The 14,027-nt window shown below is 41.8% G+C and overlaps 1 protein-coding gene across 1 annotated transcript in view; it reads right to left on the bottom strand.

Annotated features, from left to right (window-relative positions):
- SORBS2 (sorbin and SH3 domain containing 2) overlaps positions 1 to 12,594 on the bottom strand; it is a 225,219-nt gene extending 212,625 nt beyond the window's left edge. The window contains exon 1 of the mRNA XM_054064429.1: positions 12,401 to 12,594. The gene's annotated coding sequence lies outside the window, so the exon portion shown is untranslated. The remainder of the gene's footprint in view (positions 1 to 12,400) is intronic.
- Positions 12,595 to 14,027: the final 1,433 nt, after the last annotated feature.

The following is a 14,027-nucleotide window of genomic DNA, read 5'->3' as shown; positions in this document are numbered from 1 at the left end:
TGTTAAGGTTATTAAAGACCTCTAGAGGATAGAGTTAAATAAGGTTACCTAATCCATCTTAGACCGGTATTATGAATTGCATCACTTAAACAAGAATAGTGTTCTTGTGTCTATTTTAGATTGTACAAGACTAAAAAATTATCAGCACAATGTAAGTAATGCCATGTGCATAACATGTATCTACTAGTCATTTTTTTTTTTGAGGCAGAAGTGAACAGAGTGCATTTCCTGATGTTAATAGACATTCATACAGAACTTCTAACAATAAAGATAATCTTTGTCCTAGCGCTGCAGTACATAGTGAATGTACACCAATCAACACTATATATGAGCATATTATGAATCAGTATATTGTACCTGTTTAGAGAGAATGAGAGTTTTGCCACAAAGAAACTTAAGTATTCTGGTGCAGCCTTCTCAGTCATTTCTCTAAACTAAGGCCCCCCAAACCCAAATACTTCAGAGCTTGCAGCACGTTACTATTAGACACCCATGCAAAGTGTAATCCAAGTTTAAGTTAATAATATTATATTCATGCATGCAAGTTATTAGTACACCTTTTAAGGGCTCATTCTCGCCATGGTCATGATTTCAAAAACATCTATGTTAGCCATTAGTTGAGGTACGTGGTCAATGGAGTAGGAATGAGGTCTCCCATACTGATACCACATTTCCCGCCTGTGAAACATTTTTCAACTCAATAAAAAGTTCTCAACAAGCAGCCAAAATAGCTTATAGCCTGATGGAGTACAGAATCACAAACAGAGTGGTAAGCATGGTTAAGACCTCCTCACGTTAGAGGGAGAAAAACCTTCAACAGCCACACCAGGTAAAGTCTGAGCATTGGGCTATCTTTCAGAGGCATCTTAATGCAAATTTCCCTATGGAAGACAACTGGATGTTTAGAAATTCAACCAGGTAGTAGTGTTAAACATGCTTTCAGAGCATAGGTGCCAGAACCAGCTTCCAGGCAGAAAATTTAAGAACGCTGGTTGGGCTTTGGAGTGTACTGGTGCTAATGTGCTGAGCCTTGCCAAAGCTACAATGCTTCTCAGTATGTACAAAAGCTATACGATAACCTTTTTTAACCCACCCCCTTCCGCTTTATAATCCCCAGACTAATAAATCTCAGCTCCCAAGGTTAATTGAAGACCAAGTAACAGCTGAGTTCCGGCTTCCAGAATCTCTTTTTTGAATGTAAATGCCTATCCTCAAATGAAACCCACTTTGCAACTGCCTTAGCAATTACTTACAAGGATTCCCAATGTCAAAGTGAAGGGTCCATGGACAACCTAAGCCAGTGGGAGCACTTAATATCTAAAGTTCTGTGCTTGTAAACATCCATTTTGAAAGCGAGATTGTGGATCTTTTAGATTCTCTAAGGTCTTGATTTTTGAAATGACACAACATCTGTCTTTAACATACAACTTCCAAATAACTTTGACATCTTTACTACATTTGCAGTACTGGAAAACACAGTGAATAGGGATCAATTTGTTTACTTCCTTGACTTTTAAAGATTGAGCAAGGTATTTTACTCAACCACAAGTTACATTCAACTGCTTAAGGGCATCTAAAAAACAAGTTTTTGTTGTGCATTTATGTATAACCAAGCCGTGCTATGTCAATCATCATCAATTTAAAAAAGTTTGGCTCTATTTGCCCTGTTGGAAGGCACTGACAATAGCTGGGCACATACTTTTAATCCTGCTGGATGGTTAGAAACTGAACTGAAACCTAACAGCAGCACAACTCACTAAAACTAAATTCAATCAGCACTCAGAGGGAAGGGGGATTAGAATTAGCATTCTAAACCTGTCTTTGCTAGATTACAAACATTTTCTTTTGTATTCAGTAGAGAAAGTTTCGGTAAAAATATGAAGTGGAATCTTCTGCAGTGATAAAACAATGCCAAAGCAAGTACATTAAGCGAAACTAAAATCTAGATAAAAGAAGACCTGTATCTATAAAAGTCCTACCATACGTTTTAAGAGCTAGTTCATTCCTCTCAGTACACTGCTACTTTCCATTATTACAGTTAAAGATGTTTTTTCAAGCAGTTTTGCATATGCTAGAAGTTTTGGCACAGGTACGGTTTACTCATGACAGATATACCAGCTTGCAAATATATCCTAAACCAACCGATAAGTGACTTCTGACAAGCTATGCAAATCTTCTTCATAAAGTTCCTTTAAAAAAAAAATAGCAGCTAGTGAGCCAACAGGCTAAAAACTAGTGGCACCCACATACTGCTGCTGTCTGAAGCATCAGTCCCACAGCAGACTCAATTCTGCATAGGAAGTCCTGTTTGCAGACCTGAAGATCTACCAGACCTAGGAGAGAAAGAGGCAGTTGGGTTTCAACAAATCATAGACATATCTGCATTGCATTTGTAGTGGAGAATTAGTTTCTCTGCTGTAATGCTCTCTTGCAAGCGCAGTCCCACACATGAGTTTGTTCTTCTGTACCCTCAGGCTACCAAATACTGAGTTGGGTAGTTCCTGACTTGGCAAGTTCTTCTAAACAATTCTCACTTATATTCATTAGCACCTACCATTCAAATATTTAATAGCTACTGGTACTATCACCTACGACTAAATAGTGTTTCTGCACATTATCCAAAGGACACAGCCTCAAATACACAATATACATAGCAGCCAGTTTTCAACACTGATGGAATGCAAAGCCTTTAGCAGAAGTCTGTGTTAGCATCCCATAAACTGAAATGAAAAAAGTCAGAAAGAACAGCAACTACCTCAATGAATTAATAAAATGCACAAATCTGAAACAAAAGAGAAAAACTAAGAGGTGCTCACATACTCAGAGGACTGCTATTTTCTCCAGTCTGAGAGATCTTTATTAGCCCATTCAAGTACAAAATGTGGGCCTAGCCAGGGCTGCAGTGTAGAAAGCAAAACTGACAAAGATTTTAATCTCCATGGAAAAAGCTTAAGAGCACAGGATCCATTTATTTAAGCTAATACACCAGGGTTTTACAAAGTCACAATAAAGAGACCTTTCAGAATCTACCAGCTAGTTTGGAAGGCTGCTAGGGAATTACGATAGCATTAAATATACTTGAGTTTATATTGGCAATAGCACACTGGTCAGAATAACATTCTTGTGCAAGCTTCTGGTTGTTCACGATATCCCACCCCTTACTGTTAATCACAGCTGTGTACTGTAAGGCACAAAGCAGGAAGCTGTTTAAGGCAGAAAAAGCATCAATATCTTCACTGCCTACTTCAAATTTGACAGCACCTTGCAAGGACTTGAAAGTGGTTATTGTCTCTGAGAGAAAAAGGAGAAAAAAGCCAGGAAAAGAAAGTCAGACAAGAATAAAACTGTGTCCTGCCTCAGAAGCATTTTTAATTCTCACTTTATCTAGCAGAAACACCAGAACTCTCAGATGCTCTCCCTCCAGCTTTGCTTCTGCTCTATCAATTTTCCCTTATCATTAAAAAGATTTGAGGTCACTGAATAAAAATGATATGGATTTAACAAGGAATGTAGCTGCATAGTGGGTAACTACAGGAACAGCAGATAGACTACTTGTAGCTCTTCATTCCAGTTAAGAACACCTCAGTAATAAATCAGCTGAGGCTTTTGACCAGTTGTGTTGAAATCCCATTTTATAATGCAAAAGACAGTTGGTCTCTCTCTTGTCCAGAACTGTATTTTCTGACTTAAGAGGAACATAGTTCCGTCTCTTCTCTCCCTAAGAGTGTCTTAAATAGGAAGTTCGTAGGAGACAAGTGGTGGTCAAGAGAAGGGAATAATGAAAGTACTACACTAGAAAGAATTATTTGTAATATTTTTTATTTGTTACATTATTTTATTTGTTACAATATTTTATTTTATTTGTTTACAATATTTTATTTTATTTGTTACATTATCAAATAACAGGAAATACCTGAGGCTACCAAGACTGCAGAGTCTGCTTTTGTCTCCATCTTTATCCATCAGCAGATACTACAGCAAATACCAAGATTTATCAGTAACTGCTTATCTTACCACAGCTAATCTGGAATTATTTTACCATTATGGCTTTAATCCTTGCCGCCTCCAGTTCTCACTGTGGAGTGTACCAAGACAATTATAACTGCAAGACTGTACCCTCAAGATGTGCAAAGCAGACAGCTAACCAGCTTTGAATCAGTATTCCCAGCAAAGATTTAGAGAACCTTCGGTTAAGCCACAATCACCCAAAAATACCTAAAAATGCTGCTGTAAGTGCTACTACAGAGGCTTTTCACTTACCAGTTGGTCTTTGAAAGGTCACATTCACATTTCTTGCAGTTGTAACTAGATTTTAGCATCTGTTTGGCATTTCATTGGCTTGATATTTTATACATATGCTAGACTTCAAAACCTGCACTGAAATAGTCTGTTTCCTCAAAAATGAGGATATTAAAAAGACTTTCCCAGAAATTCAAGTTCTGTACCTCTGCCAGAGTTGATACAATTTCCATGAACCGCAAACTCCCCTCTAGGTCTGTGCTAATAAGACTATGCAAATAACTTGGCTTATTCTCTGCTCCACTAAGATCCTGCTACTTCATAATAAATGGGCAGAGGAGTTATGCTGAAATCAATCTGAATGACTAATTTCTACCTTAATTTATGACCCAAGCATAGCTCACAGTTTCACCAACTTGTCACATTAAAAAAGTGAGTGATCTGCTAGCTTTACTTCAATTTTGTCTTAAGCACTACAAATGCAGAAAACATTCTCTCAACTACTCAATAACCACAGGCACTAAGAGCACTTTACTAGCAATAATCAGCTGTTTTTTATAATTAAACACATTTGCTACACAGGTAGCTTATAGTGGCAAAACTAAACACTGTCAACAGATGCTTTATCCAAGTTCAAGTCAACTTTAGTTTTTACCACAATTTTGGCTATTTCTTGACAGGTTACACTAATTTAATCTGTACTAAATTCTTAATAGCATGAAGCCTAGCCTTGTTCTGTGTAACCTTCTTTTTCTTCCATATTTGGATTACTGTATTTCAGTAATCATCCAATTAGTAGTATTGTATTTGACTCTGCTATCTTTAATCCAATACCATGACAGAAATAAAAGGCTTCAAAAAAGTCTAGAAGGGATACTGAAGCAGTTCTTGTCCTCAGTAGCAAGCATGCAAGCCCAAGTTTTTTTTTTAAAAAAAAGAAATAAAACACATCTTGACTATGCTTTCAACCCAGCTCAATGCCTACATCACTAATTCAGTTCAGCGCTAAAATGAAAACTCAGAAATCATTTCTCAACAATTGACTTCAATAAAGTATTTGATAGTTAAGTAGGTGACAGATTACCAGGACAAGCAAATTAAAGAATTTAATATGGTATACATTTAATTTTTAATTCATTAAGGCTTTTCTCCTTCTAGGGAAAAATAAGGCTCTATTCAAGCTCATCAGCAATGTAATTTGAAAGGTGTGGTAAAAAAAATTTAAAATCACACAGCTGCACAACTTGAAAAATCAGGAAATAGGAGGAAACTGGGCAGAAACAATCTTGCCTCATTCACACCACAGAATTCACTTTTAGCAACAGCAAAATTTACATTTTTAATCACAGCTATGATTCAGCCACAAGGTCCAGTGGGCTTAGGAACTAGTGCACTGGTAGGCAGATATTACAGAGAACACTTGAACTCATTTCCACAAGGAACAAATATTGCCAAGTTAAATGCTCTGCTTTACAGTAGACTTTAACAGGTGCCCTATTCTAACATTGCAGCAACACCCACTACATTCTCACTGAGAAATTCAGTTTCTCCAGGGGTTAAGATGTTTGACCTTTCCTTAAAGATACCAAAGGCTCACGTCCCTCACTATGCAGGAAGTAAAGGATAAGTAAATTTATAGAAATTGGTATTGCTCTTTATCTCAAACAACAGTTCTATGCTATCTTTCTCCTATGTAAATTTCTCATAATCTTAGCCCCCTCACATCACTACTAGAATCAAGCTGTTAAGAAAAGGACAAAAGGTTAGAAAATCTATGGTATCTAAAACGCAAGCCAACTTTTTAGCATGACTGCTAAAGAAACAGTCAAAAAGCTGACTGAAGAGAAAACAAGCTATAAAGTAAAGCAAAGCAAAGCTGGAACCTTTGTATGAAGCAAGATAAAATGCTCTCCAAAACAAGCCTTTACTGTCTATCTCGGTTGCTTCCTTATAGCTATTATCATACCCAGTAAAAAACCAGCTTAACAGTCACCAGAGAACTACTCAATCTGCTCTGAAGTTCTGAGACCTATATTAAAAGGTTGTAAGGGGGAGGTGTAGAACATGAAGAATTAATCATTAGCATCCCAAGAACAGCTGAGAATAAACAGTTGCATCACTTTTTGTGCTTTTTGTAACTACAGTTATTGTGCAACTGTGCACATAACAATAAACATCAAAAAGCCCTACATAACTATTTTGTATTCACATAGCTCCTCAATGTCTTCAACAATTCGGGCATTAAGACTAGGAACCAAACATGAAAAAAAAAATCATGAAAAATAGCTGTCAGTTTAAACCAACAGCTGGGCTTTTAAATTATGATTTTAAGTTAGATCAGAGACACAGTCATAAATCTGTAAGATGCATCTTTCCAAGAACCACAAATATTTTTTACCAGAAATAGTTGGTCTGCTTTTTCACGCACAAAAAAAAAAAGGAGGGGAATCCAAACTCCCAGACCTTTTACTATCTTACTGTACTAAACATAAAACATCCTACACAATTAAAACAACTTCACATACCAGAAAAAGCTCCCTGAGGCTCAGGTGGCCATAAGGAAGACCACCAGAAGACCAGCAGGCATCCTTTGCCATAGGGGAGGAGCAGACAGCGGTGATGGTGAGCAGCAGCATGGAGCAGCAACAGCCAGCACGTGCTTCCTAGCAGCCATTTATACCCGTGCTTAATCTCCTAATAAGAAAGCTGTGGAGGCAGGTGGGAGGCCAGGTGTAAAAGGGCAGGGAACAGTTTGCAAGCATACTCCTGTGCAGCTCGTTGTTTTTGAGGTGGTGGCAGCTGTGGCTGGTGGGACCCTTAGAAACTTAGGGAGAAGTGATAAACCCCACACAGAGGTCCTTGTCATAGGAAAGGAGCTGGGAATAGGTAGTAGGACTTCTGCCTAGGATCCGACTACAGTACCTTCGTCAGTGGGTTTGCTGAGGGTTGCAGTCCATTAAGAGGGAGGCTCAGTGGGGTGTGATTGCGGGAGGAGGGAGGGCATGACATGGAGCTGGAAGCATGGGATGCCGTTTGTAACTTGTGCATGGCCCTGTGTGTGGCTCAGGGCCTTCTGGAAGTTGCCTCAAGGTATTAGGAGTGTTCATAGAAGCAGCACGTGATTTTAATAGCGGTGCTGGCAGAAGAAGTGTGCAATAGGTTGTATGCATAAGCAAAGGCCGTTGTGTTGGGAGGTGCTGGTGTGAACTTGTGGCTCTCAGAGAAGCTGTCCTTGGCAGTGGTAGGGAGGGTGGACACCTGCGCCTGATCCTGCATGCTGGGTGGTGGTGGGAAAGTATGAGAGCCTTGCCTGGCTAAATGAAGTACAGTCATAACATCTTGTAATAATGCAAAAAGGCAACTTCTTGTGGAGGGGAGTTATGCCCAGGCTTGGTGTGCTCCTTAGAGCTCTGGCTCTGTTTGTTGGGAAGTGGCAGAGTTTTGTTTAGGTGAGCTTATAATCATGACAGGAGGGTGCAGGTTTGCTTGTGAAGCCTGCATTTGGGCTTATGGAAGGGGCCAGGCTCGGGGTGGTATAAGGGCAGATCTCCTTATGGAGAGACATCTGTATGCTGTGAATGTGGTGGGGTACAGGGACTGTGCAGTGGGAGTGGTGTTCGCAAACAATATGCTTTGTGTTTGGGAGGTGTCTCGGCAGCTAGGATCTTTGCAAAAGGGGCCTTGCACTGGGGGGGCAGCCTTTTCCAGGACTGGTAATCAACTTTGAGTGGTGCTGGCAGAAATGGAGTGTGGCAGAGCTTGTGTGCTTGAGCTCAGGTCCTCTTGTTGGGAGGCATTGGTGTGAGCACATGTTATGGGAGAAGGAAACACTAATGGTGAAGGGTGTTACCTAGGGTGGAGACCTGTGGCCAGAGTTTGCTGTGGGTGTGGCGGGAGGGTGTGATGGCATTCACAATGGAAGTAACTGAATTTATAGGAATGAGAAAAGGGGATGAAGAAAGGGAAAATTGTTTGGGAATGGTTAGTATGTGAGAGAAATACAAGAGGCAGGAGTATGCAGAAGGAGGGTGAAGCGTTATGCAATGCAATTTTAATTTAAGTGCTTCAAATCTGCTGGGGCATATGATCTGGTGAAAGGGAACCTGTAGGGAGCAGTGCCTTGCTGGACAGAAGCAAGTGCCTGATGTGCAGTTTGCTTGCTGCGGATATGGCAGGAGTGTTTTTGTCCCAACAGGCTCATGGCTTTTTTAAACGAAACCCTCCTGGCTAGGGTGTAGCTTCCTCAGACAGGGACAGTGCCTATGTACACCTGTTTGTATGCTAGGAAGGTGACATAAAAAGAAGGAGTGTGTGGTGACAATAATCTTTATGAATTTAAATGCCTTGTCTTTGAGAGGAGCTTGCAGTCTAGGGAAAAGTGATATGCATTGGAGATATGCAAAGAGATACACACGAGAAGGAGAATCTTTCTTAAGAACTGGCAGATGCTTATGTGAGTGTCACAGGTCGAAAGAGTGTATGGTGGCATTCATAAGGTAAGAGAGAAGTTTTTGGACAGGCTTGAACTCTTGTAAGAACTGCTAGTGAAGAATGCAGCCCTGCCCAAGGGTGATACATGTTTGTAAAGTTTCCAGTTGCTGTGGGACCAGTAGGAGTGTGGATGCAGTAGTGTTCAGAGGTTGAGTATCTCCTGTTTGAACAGACTTGTGGTTTAGCGGAGAAAGTACCCACTGGAGGATGACAGGAAGGCTTTGCAAAGGAAAGGTGCACACAGGGTATGTGTTTTCCATTTGTGGGAGTGTGTATGTGTGCGTAGCAGAGAGTATGATGGAGTTTCCAAGAGAATTTCCTCAATTTTGAGACATTTGGATGGGCTTAGTCACACAAGATAGGAACCGCTTGGGGGACAGGGAAAGCCTTTGGCCAGGTATGTAAGATGTGTGTGTGTCTTCCATGTGCTGTGAGGGTGATGGGAGCAGACCCTACTCACAAGGAAGTCTGCTGCCTCCCAGGAGCCTGGGTTAGGGATATCACTAGGAAACTCCCCAGTCTGGTACAGCCCTTAGAACACTACCTGTTACTGCTTTTCCACATGGGAGGTGACGAAGCTGCATCATATGGCTCAAGGGTGATCAAAAGAGAATTTAGGGCCTTAGGATAGCTAGTGAGTGAATCTGAGGCGCAGGTGACTTTTTATTTTTTTTTTCCTCCCCCCTTCCAGTTGTGGGCAGTGACATTTGAAGGAACAGATGGACCCAGTTTATTAATATATAGCTCTTTGGCTGGTGTCACCATAACAACTTCATTTTTTTCGACAATGGGATGGTCTACAGGGCACCAGGCTTGCAGGCATCAAATCGGAGCCACCTTTGTCAAAGGGGAAGGAGGGTCTTTGCTCAGGAGCTTGCAGGGCTCATTGACAGGGCTTTGAAATAGATGTGAAGGAGGAAGGTGATATTACGAGGATTGCCTATCACAAGCTGCGGGAGGACACACAATGATTGAAGGGATGGGGTGCTGATATGGGCCCCCCTGTTGCCCTGGGGCACGGTGAGGATGCTGCAGCACAGCTGAAGTCTTGCAGAGATGAGCTGGTGGCTCCTGAGATAGTAGGAGCCAACAAGGAAACTTCCATGCAACACCTTAAGGGCAATAAATGGTGTGCCACTAAGAAGGTGATGTGGCCAACAGCCCAGATGAAGTGCCTTTACACAAATGCACGCATCTTGGACAACAAAAAGGATGAGTTGAAAGTTACCGTGCTGCTAGAAATCTACAACCTGATTGCTGTTACCAAAAACTTGGTGGGATGAATTCCTTGACTGCAGTGTGGCTGTCAGCAGCTGCGGGCTGTTCCAAAGGGTCAGACTGGAAAGGAGGGGCAGAGGCACTGCCCTCCATACCAGGAAATAGATAGAGTGTGAAGAGTTGTCCCTGAAGAGTAGCCACTAACAGATCAAAAGCTTATGAGTGAGAATAAATGACAGAGGCCACAAAAAGAACATTGTCATTGGTGTATACTACAGGCCATCTGATCAAGGGGGAGCCTACTGATGAAGACTTCCCTCTCCAGGAATAGGAGGCTTCACGCTCACAAGCTCTCATCCTACTGGGGGACTTCAACCACCCTGACATCTGCTGGAAAAGTAGCGTGGCAAGCTGTAGGCAATCCAGGAGACTCCTAGAGTGCATTGACAATTTCTTAACCCAAATGATAGACACCCCTACCTGAGGGAATGCAATACTGGACCTGATGGTCACCAATGCAAGTGAGCTCATCAGTGACATCAAGTTTGGAGGCAGCCTGGGCTGCAGTGATCACGCGCTGGTGCAATTCAAGGTCCTGAAGGATGTGGGACAGATAAGAAGCATAGTCAGGACACTAAATTTTAGGAAAGGAAACGTACAGCTCTTCAAGGAGTTAGGTTGCCCAGGGAAGTTGTGGATGGCCCCCTCCCTGGAAGTGTTCAAGGCCAGGCTGAATGGGGCTTTGATCAGCCTGGTCTGGTGGGAGGTGTCCCTGCCTATGGCCAGGAGGCTGGAACTGGATGGACTTCAGTGTCCCTTCCAATCCAAACCATTCTATGATTTATATTCGCTGGGGGCAAGGGCGTTTGCCCAGAAGGAGCAGATGCTTTTGAGGGTGACGTGTGCTGCAGTAGCAGGGCTCATGAGCTGAGGTATTCAGGCAGGCTTGCAGCGTTGTGAGAAGGGAATTGTTGGAGGGAGGGCACGCTTTTGTAAGACTTGCACATGCATGTATGCAGCTTCCATATGGTGTGAGGGTGGTGGGGGTGGTAGAAGAGTGCAGTGATGATATTCATGAGCTCAGTGTCTCACGTTTGGGTGGGCTTGCCTTCCAAGACAGGATCTGTTATGTGGAGAGTCCTTTACCATGAGCTAACTGCCTCATTTTTGACAGGTTTGTAATCTTGTGAAATGTGATTCTTTGGCTGGGGTTAGCCACTCCTAGGTGGAACAGAAGCCTGTATGTAGCCTACTCCTTCTGTGAAGGTGACATAGGTGGCAGGAATGTGTGGCAGCACTGGCACTGAGAAATTAAGGGATTAGTGGCTTTTTGGGAGCTCATACTCTTAACAGGGGACCCTCTGTCAAGGGCCAAATCTTTCCTCATGAATTACAGATCTCTGAGGGAGAGGAGGACATCCAGAAGATGCACTGTGTTCGCAAGCACAGTGCTTCATGTCCGATTGAGTTTGAAGGTTTTTTTTCTGAGAAGGAAACCATTAGGGAACATTCTTGTCCACATGTGGATCCCAGTGCACAGCTTCCACTTGCTGTGGTTGTGGTGTATAGTAACAGCATTCATAAGCTTGAATGTTTCCTGTTTGAGCAGGCTTGTAGCCCTATAGAAAAGGGATCTAAGGCAAGAATAGCCTCCTCAGGGAAGGGCTGGAGATGTGTTGGGAGCAGCCTTGTCAAAGAGTAGTAGTGGATTGTGAGGTGAGACATGAGGGGCAAGAGCTTCCTGTGATGATGGCATCGTGAGCAAAGTGAAGCCTGTTTGGACAGGCTTGTAACCATTTAAAAAGGCACATTCCATGGAGTAAGGAGAAAACCTTGTCCTGGAGTGACCATTGGCTTTAGGCAACTTCCATTTGCTGTGGGAGCTTTTTAAGCAGCAGTAGTACAAACAGTACACTGATTTATTTTTGAGAGGATCATCTTGAAAAAAGGCTTTTCCAGCAAGTGGGAATGGATGGTGAATGGACTCTTGCCTGTGAGTGGCAGAAGCCTGCAATGATAGCTTAATCTGACCTGAACTTCTGCGCCTGACCTACTAACTAAGGAGTAGTTAACTCCCTACCTACCTTTCCCACATTTTAGGTTTATTTAGAGGGAGAAGTTAAGTAAGCAACAACTTTAGTAACCGTTAACATCCTGTGTTACCTTATGCTCTATGGGCTTTTCCTGTGCTGCTTTTCTTAGATGGGTTTAGACTTGGGCAGCTTTTTCTGGACCCTTCCACTTGATCCCCTCTTTAAAACAACTTCACAGTGAGCTACTGTAGCTGACCTCAGGCTTTAGATTCTGCTTGCCTGTTCTCTTCCGACTCCCTGCTTCAGAACACCTGTTTTAAGGACACTTTGATTTGTCATTTCTTTTCCACCCTTCTCTACCTAGCAGACAGAAAAAACCCACATTGCCCAGCCACCTTATATCCTTTCTCAGCACCTACCTGTTTCCAGTCTCATCAGCTCTGCAGGAATTTCTGTAAGTTGTCACATGTCACACCCAGATGGAAGCAGAAGGACAAACTTGAGCAGCTAGGCTTTTGCAAGATGATTTTTTGAAGATATAAGTCCTTGTCGTGCTTGGAAGGCTCTACTGTTGTACTCTGGCTGGCTGTAATTCCTCGTTTAGGAATCCCTGTCTGTTCTGCCTAGTGCTGGTGGTCTGTTTAGAATTTGGACTGAGGTTAATCCAGGTTATAATTTAACTGGATTGGTATGAAACTATTTTCATTCTAAATATTGCTGATGGTGCCAAGCACACTGTTATACTTGGGATATTCACAGTCAGGGCAAAGGTGGCTGATTAATGTCCAAATTTTTGTTTGGTGTAGAAGAAAGCGGTGGTGGGCAAAAGTCAAAATTAAGAGAAGATGAAAAATATGACAAGTAAGTGTGGTATATAAATACCTAATTCCTCTTTACTGGAGATGTAGGTTAGAGATTTGTCCATCTGAAAGCCTACTAAAAGCAATAGCACTAGAGGAATGTTACAAGTATCTTCATACTGAAAGCTGTGATTCATATTTGTATAGATTTATTGGTTTTGAAAGATACTGTGTTTGCTGTTATAACAGTTACCTTAACAAACAATATTGTTTTACATCATGTTATTTTTCGTGGCTGTTTAGAAATATCTTAGATGTGAATACAAAAGTATACTGTAGCATCAGGTAAGGATGTGCTCTCTCTACTGTCACAATCATTGATTTTAAGAAATTAATTTCATTGTTCTTGTCTTGTCTATTATTTTTAAGACTTCTCTCATCTATGCTGTTACCCAGCTACATTGGGTTTGTAGATGTAGGTTCTGAATTGCAGATGCTGAACGAGATTATTGAAAGAGACAACTGTCCCATGAGGTATGGAGCTTGATTCTGCCTGGTTTTGTGCACCCCTGACAGCTGTGATATTGGCATGCACTACTGAATTTCTGTTCCACCAAAACCAGGTTAATCTCTAAATTTTTTAAAGTAGTTCTGGGAGCTGTAATTACCTTAGAAATTTTGCTCAAACAGTAGGCCTGTAAGTACACCTACACTCAAATCTACTCAGGCAACTTTAACGGCTGCAGATATAGTTCATGATAGAGTGTTCAGCAGGAAGATAAGTAATGGTGTTGTTCAACTGAGAAATTTTCTTATAGGAACATATTGCTTTCCTTATCCAGTGTTTTATATCTGATAAGGATTAGAGTGAACAATCTGTTACCTTCATTATACTTTTAAAGGTTCTACTGAATCAGGTAGAAAGCTGTGAGCAAGCTGTTGAGGGTCTGCCCTTGTCTATTAGGAAGATAGCAGTCTGTGAATGACTGAATTGGAATCACAGCAAAGAGGAGCTTATGAAAAGGAGATCATAGAATCACCAGGTTGGAAAGGACCCACTGGATCATCAAGTCCAACCATTCCTAAAACTCCCTAAACAGTGCCCCTGAGCACCTCATCCACCCGTCCCTTGAACACCTCCAGGGAACGTGACTCAACCACCTCCCTGGGCAGCCTCTGCCAGTGCCCAATGACCCTTTCCATGAAAAATTTTTTCCTGATGTCCAGCCTGAAATATTGCTGCCAT

The sequence above is a fragment of the Cuculus canorus genome, chromosome 4 (assembly GCF_017976375.1).
Source record: "Cuculus canorus isolate bCucCan1 chromosome 4, bCucCan1.pri, whole genome shotgun sequence".
NCBI lineage: Eukaryota > Metazoa > Chordata > Aves > Cuculiformes > Cuculidae > Cuculus > Cuculus canorus.
Note: the sequence above shows the minus strand (reverse complement) of the source record. Positions and strands in the feature narration are given on the sequence as shown.